Here is a 9378-nt window from a genome sequence, read left to right on the forward strand (position 1 = left end):
GTAATCACAAGAAAAATTCAGGTCCGGATTAACAAAAAAAAAATAAAAATAATTGTGAACTTGAAACAACACCCTGTATATTAAAATTTAAAAAATTCGTCTGCACATTTGAAAAGGGCACAAAAAACTAAGTTTAATTGCTCATTAATTGCTAGATTAATTTTGAAATTATATCGAAATTTTTGTTTTGAAAGTTCGAGTTCTTATAAATTTCGACATAATTTTAAAATTAAAGTCATTGAATTGTCTGCGCAAAAAATGGAAGCTCTTTTCAAATGTGCAGACGGGTTTTGAAAATTTCAATATACAGGATGATGTTTCAAGGTCACAACGGATTTATAATTTTGTTTAATTCGGATCTGGATTTTTCTTGTTACTAGTAGGTGATTAGGGTGGTTTGGGTTATATATGTGACATATGTGTACCAAATGTCAAAAAAATATACAAGGTGATTCTAAAGTTATGGGTCCAGAAAGAAATGAGCAAAATCGATAAAACACCCTGTAACTCGGTTATAAAGTGGGTGGAGCAATAAATTTAGTATGTCTAGAATCGCCTCATTTACCTTTATTCACCATTAAAGTATTTCCGTTTTCCAATGAAACACCCTGTATACTACTTCATCTTGATTGCGGCCCGCAAGCTGTGGCAATAGCTACTATGTGGCCCAGGAAAGAAAAAGGTTGAGTATCGCTGATCTATACTATACCTATAAACCATCCACATCAAAACATAAGCCTCTTATACGAAAACAGCTTAACCTGGGATCATCAAATAAGAAGGCTGATAGTTTTTTTGGCTAGCACAATTATAGACTTTGAATAATTAAGATTTAAATGGGCATGCCTAGCAGAACTTAGCAAGAGCCCTTCAATAATAGAATGTTTCCAAAAGTGTTTTCAAAATGACATAATTGGTTGTTAACATCGTTAGGGAAACTAACAAAAATATTATGATTATTTCAATATTGCAACAATGCGTGTTACATTTCCTCGACCATAAAACACTTGACAGGAATGATAAGCTCTATACAATTTGTTCGGCCGTCAATTATTATATATTGGAACCGGTGTTATCGAAATGCCTCCCATTTTTTCAGGTAAATATTTTCATACATGAAATGCCTCCCAGGTACAATCGAAATGCCTCCGATTTGTTAAACATTTAGGCTGATATTTTGTCTACTTTATCTCTGTATAATGAGACAATGTTGCCAATTCATAATTTAAATAGGTACTAAAATGTACATAAAATCTGGTAACATAAATATTTCACAGTATGACATTTCTTTTTAGAAAAGAAACTTGTTCCGACAATCTAATAGCCAGCTTTTCTGGGTAATTCCAATTCCGATTCTTATCTCTTTTTAACGATTCCATGAATAGGTAGTTTTACCTTAATCTTTTTGTTTGTTTATATTGTACTAAATATGTACTAATGTACTAAAAAACCTGCAAAGCATTTGTGAAAACACAGGGATGTGAAAATACGATAATATTGAATCAATATTAGATCATAACCACGAGAAGTTGTCTGCCGAAGTTTACAATAGGAAAGCCGTAAACAATCCAATAAAAAGAGCAGCCGTGGAAGATCTCAGAGAAAAACCAATGAAGCTCATCTGTAAAGAACTTAAGAAGACAAATATAGAGACATTTACTATCAATGATATCAATAAGGTGAGACAAAATTTATATTATGCTAGAACCACTAATTCTTTAATTAAACTTCCCAAAAATATATCTGAATTTCATCAAGCTCTTGATTTATCTTCTATTATTACAAATAGAAATGAAAATTTTAGACAAAGATAATCAAAAATATTGTTATATTAACATGCTTTTCAAATCTTCGTTTTCTTTCAACTGTTTCCAATTGGTATGTTGACGGAACTTTTGAATACTCTCCTCGTTTTTTCACTCAATTGTTTAGTATATATGGCTTGAAAAATGGACATTACATTCCTCTTGTCTTTTGTTTACTTCAAAATAAAAAGTCGTCTTCATATTAATCTCACTTTTGAATATATCATAGAAGAATGTTTTACAATTAATTGTCCTCTATTCTCTAAAGTAACAACTTCAGACTTTGAAATTTCCATTCATGGTATTCGTATGGCATTTCCTGAAGCAGATCTTCATGGATGTTGTTTTCATTTGGGACGGGCATGGTATAGAAAGGTTCAAGCACTGGGATTAGCTCCAGAATGCCAGAAAAAAGGTGTTAACTCAGCTAAGTACATTTACCAGCAATAGTCGTAACGTAATTGTGGTAACCATAGTTTTACTTAGGTTGTTATTTGTCAACTTGACAGTATTTAACTAGCCATTTAAATTTAATGCCCTAGGGCGTTAGGGCGTTGTTGTCCTAAATTTTAAAAATAATTAAAAATTTATTGCCCAATTTTTTATATTATCTTTTAGAGTTGGCCAAAGTTCTGTATAGTTTATTTTTATCTCCTGAGGAATCTTAAGACACCTGCCAATGTTTGCTAAATTATCCACATGTTCATTACCCTCTATTCCTGAGTGACCTGGAATCCAGCATAGTTTATAGTGTCTGCCGATAGAATTGGCCTCAATAATTAATTTTTTTGTTTCTAGTGCAATATAATCACTTTTTGAATTAATACCTATTTGACTTAATTTTTGTATAGCGCTTTTAGAATCGCTAAAGACAATACAATCAGTAATGCCCTTATTTAAGCACACAGTTATACCCTTATTAATTGCTACTATTTCTGCTGTACATTTATTCATAATTGAAGGTAACTTAGATGAAAATGAAAAATCGAATGTTAGTAATATACACTCCATAACCAGTTTGTATTTGTTGATCAGTTTCGCATTTTGATGCATCAGTGTAAACAAATGTATATTTTCTAGAGACTTCTCAGTTACTATTTTAAATATTGTATTTTGATTACTGCCTGTTTTATTAATATTTAGTTGAATTGTAGGAACTCATCCATATAAGGTGTCATAATTTTGTATGAAATCAGCTGTCACATCTGTTTTATGGACTATTTTTTTATGTGGTTTTAGATAATCTAACGCTGAAAATTTTGTTTATATTTGTCGTTTATAACTTGTTTATAACTTAACGTTTCGTTTGTATTTATAATATCTTCTATTTCGTTACTTCCTCTTTTTTATCTTGTTTTTTAATTCCACCTTTTAGGTTAAAATTCGTATTTCCCTTTTGGTGTCGTTGAGATTCCGACACTGCTTTGGAAAATTGTAGGTACCAAATTAAGGCCTTAAAGGCACACCACACCGCGATAGGGCAAAGTTCACGGTCGTTGCGACGAGCGGTGTCATGGTACTTGCCCGTTCCGATTGTGAGGGCTGCGCTAACCAAAAAACAAACGAAAAATATCGAAAATAAAAAGAAACAACTCGGTCTGTAGGGGGTCGGATCGCTGGTGGGTTTTATTTTTGCGTGATTTCTATGTCAAATGACTGCTAATGGGAAGTTTGTAACACACGTCAGGATGTCTCGAGGTATTTTAGGTCTTGATGGAAGACTTGTTTTTCTGACTTTAATTTAAAATGGTCTGAATCACGTATGTCAGTGGGGGACAGGTGCTCGCCGTGCTGGCTTAATTGTTTCTATAAAATGCAGAGACGGACCAGAGTTTGGAATCAAAGGACTGAATCATTTTTGGATTATTTTGTATGCATACTCATAACGTGTTCCAAGATGGACGCTCCCGTCAAATTCGTTAATGTATACACTTAAAAAATTTAGGACCTAGGCCTGATTCTACAATAGTAAATCTTCTTTTTCATGCCAGTTTTAGTCATTTGTTACCTATTTCGATATAAAACAGCTCCATGCTCCATGTTTTATGGGAGCGTTCTACAATTCTTTTTTTTAATTATTGTCAAATAACTGTAACAGTTAAACTTGAAAATTAAAAGTTCTTTTATTGGTTTTTAATAATTTTGTGAAGATAAAGTATCTAATAATTAAATTACACTTTACTAGCAGTCGAATACGGCCTTTCAAGCGATACAGTCGAATTCGTATATCGAGCTAGATTAGAAAAATGCGATTCCACCATTTTTTGTGATTTTTTCTGTTTATTTCGCAAATACTTTTAATTTGGTCGAATTTATCGACTCCATTTATACCTATATAAAAGAGGCGATATAAGGAGCTTTGGGAGAACTCGAAAAGAAATACCCAATACAAAGTAAAAATAAACGAAGAAACCAAAAAATTGTATTGAAGAAAAGAAAATTCCATATATGAAAAGTATGAACACCCTATTCCCAGAAGATGTACAAAAGTAGCTACCAACCCAACACAAAAACAGAGAAGTAAAACGAAGAAGAACAAAAGAAGAATGTAGAATGAGAAGAAACGCGTGCATATTTTGAACAATACATATAGTCCTGTCGCCAGAGGGGGTACAACGGCCTCCTTAATTCAGATGGACTTACCCAAGTTTTTTTATGTATTTTGACCCGTAGAACACGAATTTTTTGGATAACAGTCGATCCGGATGTCGATAAGGTTGTTATCAACAAAGAACTTGAGGAATCACATAACAGCGATTTTTCGCAAAACAAAACATTTTTGTATTTTTTGGGTCATTCTGAGCAAAAAATGTTTTCACAAGTTTTTTCGTAGGATGCATAGTTTTCGACATAGACGCGGTTCAACTTTCAAAAAATCGAAGAATTGCAATTTTTGAACCCGAATAACTTTTGATTGAAAAATAAAATAGCAATTCTGCTTACCGCATTTGAAAATTCAAGTCAAATTCTATCGGTTTTGATTATTCATTGCTAAAAATTATTTTTTTTATTGTTGAACAAAGCTATAAACACATAGTGATTGAATGATGTTTTCAATGCATTTCTCATATTTGAAATCGAACGAGTAGGCGCGCATACAGACAATTTCTACGTAGATTACGTACATTAAAACTCTTGCATTGGGCACGGGAAACACTATGTATTTATAGCTTTGTTTAACAAATAAAAACTTAATTTTTAGCAATGCAAATAATCAAAACCGATAGAATTTGACTTGAATTTTCAAATGCAGTAAGCAGAATTGCTATTTTATTTTTTAATCAAAAGTTATTCGGGTTCAAAAATTGAACTTTTTCGATTTTTTTAAAGTTCAACCGCGTTTATCTCGGAAACTGTGCATCCTACGAAAAAACTTGTAAGACCATTTTTTGCTGAGAATCATCCAAAAAATACAAAAAAATGTTTCGTTTCGCGAAAAATCGCTGTTATGTAGTTCCTCAAGTTCTTTGTTTATAACAATCTTATCAACATCCGGATCCACTGATACCCAAAAAATTCGTGTTCTACGGGTCAAAATACATAAAAAAACTTGGGTAAGTCCATCTGAATTAAGGAGGAATCTAAAATAGGAGGAACAAGGAAATAGGAATCCTGGAAAATATTACAATCTTTAAGGAAAAATACCAACGAACGAGTCCAAATACAAGACGTATCAGAAGAAGAGTGGGAGGAATACTACATATAAAGAACTACTCACAGAAAACCGCTTATATTTCATGGAAACTGACAGAACATGCAACGAAATCAAAAAAATAATGGATGGAGTTAACATTAAGCAAAATAAAAAATTACTACAGGCCGGTTAGCTCAGGCGGTAGGAAGTCTGACTTCCACGCAGGTAGGCCGGGGATCGAATCCCAGCGCCGGCGAAAAATTTAGACTCTAGACTCTAGACATTTAAAAAAAATGTCTATAGGCCCCAGGTCGACTCGGCCTGAATAACATGAGTACATTGGGTCAAGCCAGGGGTAATAATAGGCCGTTGTAGCGTAGCACTGGCAATGTTACCCTCCTTGTATACCGTAGGCCAGGGGTCACCAATTAGTTTCCCTGAGGGTCCGTTTCGAAAACCTATGACATTTCCGGGGTCCGGATTTATGCTGCCTGTGGCTGACTGTTCTGATTCGGTTTCTTTGTGGATTCTTGTTAAAAAATATCCCCTATAAACAAATCAGAAGGGTGCCGGGCGAAATTTTTGGGCAGAAATTGTTTAATATTTTTTCATCACTTTTTTTGCCCGCGAAAATATTTTCTTAGCATCTTTGGACCGATGTGAAGTTATCCATAGATTCCATCCATAGATTTTTTTTTCAAAATATCGCAAAAATACTGGGACAATAGTACTACCAAGCAAGTATATTATTAAATTAAAGGAAACCAATAGTAAAACTTATACTTAATATAAAATTTTATATTAAAACCAATTTTCCACACTTTGCAGTTCATATTCTCAAAAAGCGAAGAAATACACTTTTTATTTTGGATTTTAATTTTCTTTATGAAATAATGCTTATTAATAAACAACATATCCAAAAATTGAGGAGGAGTGTTTTCACTTAACAGAATAAATAAATTTTAAAGATTGTACGTGTGTGATTCTTATAGACGAGACACATGTCGTAGTTAATCACCTCAAAAACGGAGAAATACACTTTTTATTTTGGATTTTAATTTTTTTTAAGAAAGTATGCTTATTAATAAACAACATATCCAAAAATTGAGGAGGAGTGTTTTCATTTAAGAAAAAAAAATAATTTTTAAAGATTGTACGTTTGTTATTCTTATAGACGAGACACATGTCGTAGTTAATCACCTCAAAAACGGAGAAATGCACTTTTTATTTTGGATTTTAATTTTTTTTAAGAAATTATGCTTATTAATAAACAACATATCCAAAAATTGAGGAGGAGTGTTTTCACTTAAGAAAAAAAAAATTTTTAAAGATTGTACGTTTGTGATTCTTATGGACGAGACATGTCGTAGTTAATCACCTCAAAAACGGAGAATACACTTTTTATTTTGGATTTTAATTTTTTTTAAGAAAGTATGCTTATTAATAAACAACATATCCAAAAATTGAGGAGGAGTGTTTTCACTTAACAGAAAAAATAAATTTTAAAGATTGTATGTGTGCGATTCTTATGGAGGAAACATGTCTTAGTTAATCACCGCAAAAACGGAGAATACACTTTTTATTTTGGATTTTAATTTTTTTTAAGAAAGTATGCTTATTAATAAACAACATATCCAAAAAATTGAGGAGTGTTTTCACTTAAGAAAAAAAAATAATTTTTAAAGTTTGTACGTGTGTGATTCTTATAGACGAGACACATGTCGTAGTTAATCATCTCAAAAACGGATGCGATATCCGCCAACAGAACGGAAAGGTGGTGCAAGCTGGTCACGAGTCTGGACATGAAACAAAACAGCAGACGTGCCTGGAAGCTGATTCGGAATCTTGGCAACGATCCCGCTGCTCCGGCAGTCAACATGACAGAAGTCACACCCGATCAGATAGCCCATCATCTTCTAATGAACGGTAAGACGACATCAAGAAAGAACAAGGTGAGAGCTCAACGGAATATCGACGAAGAAAGAGATGTTCTAGGTACCTCCTTTTGTCTAGAGGAGATGAGAGGCGCGATCCATCAAATGAAAGATAATAAAGCGGCTGGCCTGGACGACATACGAACAGAGCAAATAAAGAACTTTGGACTAAAAACCGTAGAGTGGCTCGTAAAAATGATGAATTGCTGCATCCGTACATTACAAATCCCCAAAATCTGGAGAAAAGCTAGAGTGGTAGCCCTCTTAAAACCAGGGAAGGATCCGGCGGATACAAAGAGTTTTAGACCTGTATCTCTCTTGTGCCACCTTTTCAAGGCCTTTGAAAGAATGATACTGAACCGGATCGCAGAATATGTGGAGACTAAAATTATTCCAGAACAAGCAGGATTCAGACCCGGAAAGTGCTGCTGCAGTCAAATTCTTAATCTCACCCAACATATTGAAGATGGTTTTGAACGGAAGGAAATAACAGGAGTAGCGTTCATAGACCTAACTGCCGCCTATGATACAGTTAACCATCAACGGCTACTCGCAAAACTCTACGAAACTACAAAGGACTTCCGACTAACAAGGTTAGTGAAATGTCTCCTCCAGAATAGACGCTTCTACGTAACGCTCCAGTCCAAGAACAGTCGGTGGAGGGACCAAAAAAATGGGCTACCACAGGGAAGTGTCCTCGCGCCGTTTCTATACAACATATACACCAACGACCAACCCATACACCAACAAACAAGGCAATTTATTTACGCTGATGATACAGCGGTGGCAGCTCAGGGAAGAACCTTCAATGAAGTCGAAGTGAAGCTGACAGATGCCCTGGGAGACTTAGCTCTATACTATGATAAAAACCATCTGAAACCCAATCCCACAAAAACCCAGGTATGTGCTTTCCACCTGAGAAACAAGCATGCCCGAAGGTTGCTGGAGGTGGAATGGCGTGGTCAGATGCTGGAACACAACAAGACGCCAAAATACCTTGGCGTCCGTCTGGATAGAACTCTGTCTTACCGATACCACTGTCAAGATGTTAAGAAGAAAGTAAGTGCCAGAAATAATATCATCCGCAAGCTAACTAATACAAAATGGGGAGCACAACCACACACTCTCCGCACTTCTGCCTTGGCATTATGTTTTTCGGCCGCGGAGTTTGGAGCACCAGTATGGGCAAACTCTGCTCACGCAAAGAACGTCGACGTGGCTCTAAATGAAACGGTCCGTATAATATCGGGTTGCCTGAAACCGACACCTATCGAAGAGGTATACCCCATTGCTGGAATTGCTCCACCACCAATCAGGAGAAAGGTCACGTCAGAGGTAGAACGGAAAAAGCAGGAGACGGACCGAAGACACCCCTTATATGACCACCAAACTCAGCCAAGCAGACTAAGATCTCGGAAAAGCTTCCTGAAAACATCAAGATCCATCCCCGAAGCGCCAGAGACGCGCCGAATACACCTATGGCAAGCGTCAACTACTGCGACACATTTTCCTCCCTCGGAGGAAATGGCTGCTGGACACAATTTACCGTATCCGACTTGGAAAGCGCTAAACAGACTAAGAACCGGCGTTTCACGTTGTGCTAGTAACCTGAAAAAATGGGGATACCAGGAGGACGATACCTGCGACTGTGGCGCGGTTCAGACCAGCCGGCATCTACTATCATGCACAGAGATGAGAGAGACCTGCACAGAACAAGACTTAATTATAGCAAATGACAGGGCCATCTATGTGGCCAACCATTGGAAATACAGAATTTAAAGTTGTTGGTGTTCCGGACACGGAAAGTAAGTAAGTATCTCAAAAACGGAGAAATACACTTTTTATTTTGGATTTTAATTTTTTTTAAGAAAGTATGCTTATTAATAAACAACATATCCAAAAATTGAGGAGGAGTGTTTTCACTTAAGAAAAAAAATAATTTTTAAAGATTGTACGTTTGTGATTCTTATGGACGAGACATGTCGTAGTTAATCACCTCAAAAAC

This window comes from Diabrotica virgifera, chromosome 2, assembly GCF_917563875.1.
Source record: "Diabrotica virgifera virgifera chromosome 2, PGI_DIABVI_V3a".
Classification (NCBI taxonomy): Eukaryota; Metazoa; Arthropoda; class Insecta; order Coleoptera; family Chrysomelidae; genus Diabrotica; species Diabrotica virgifera.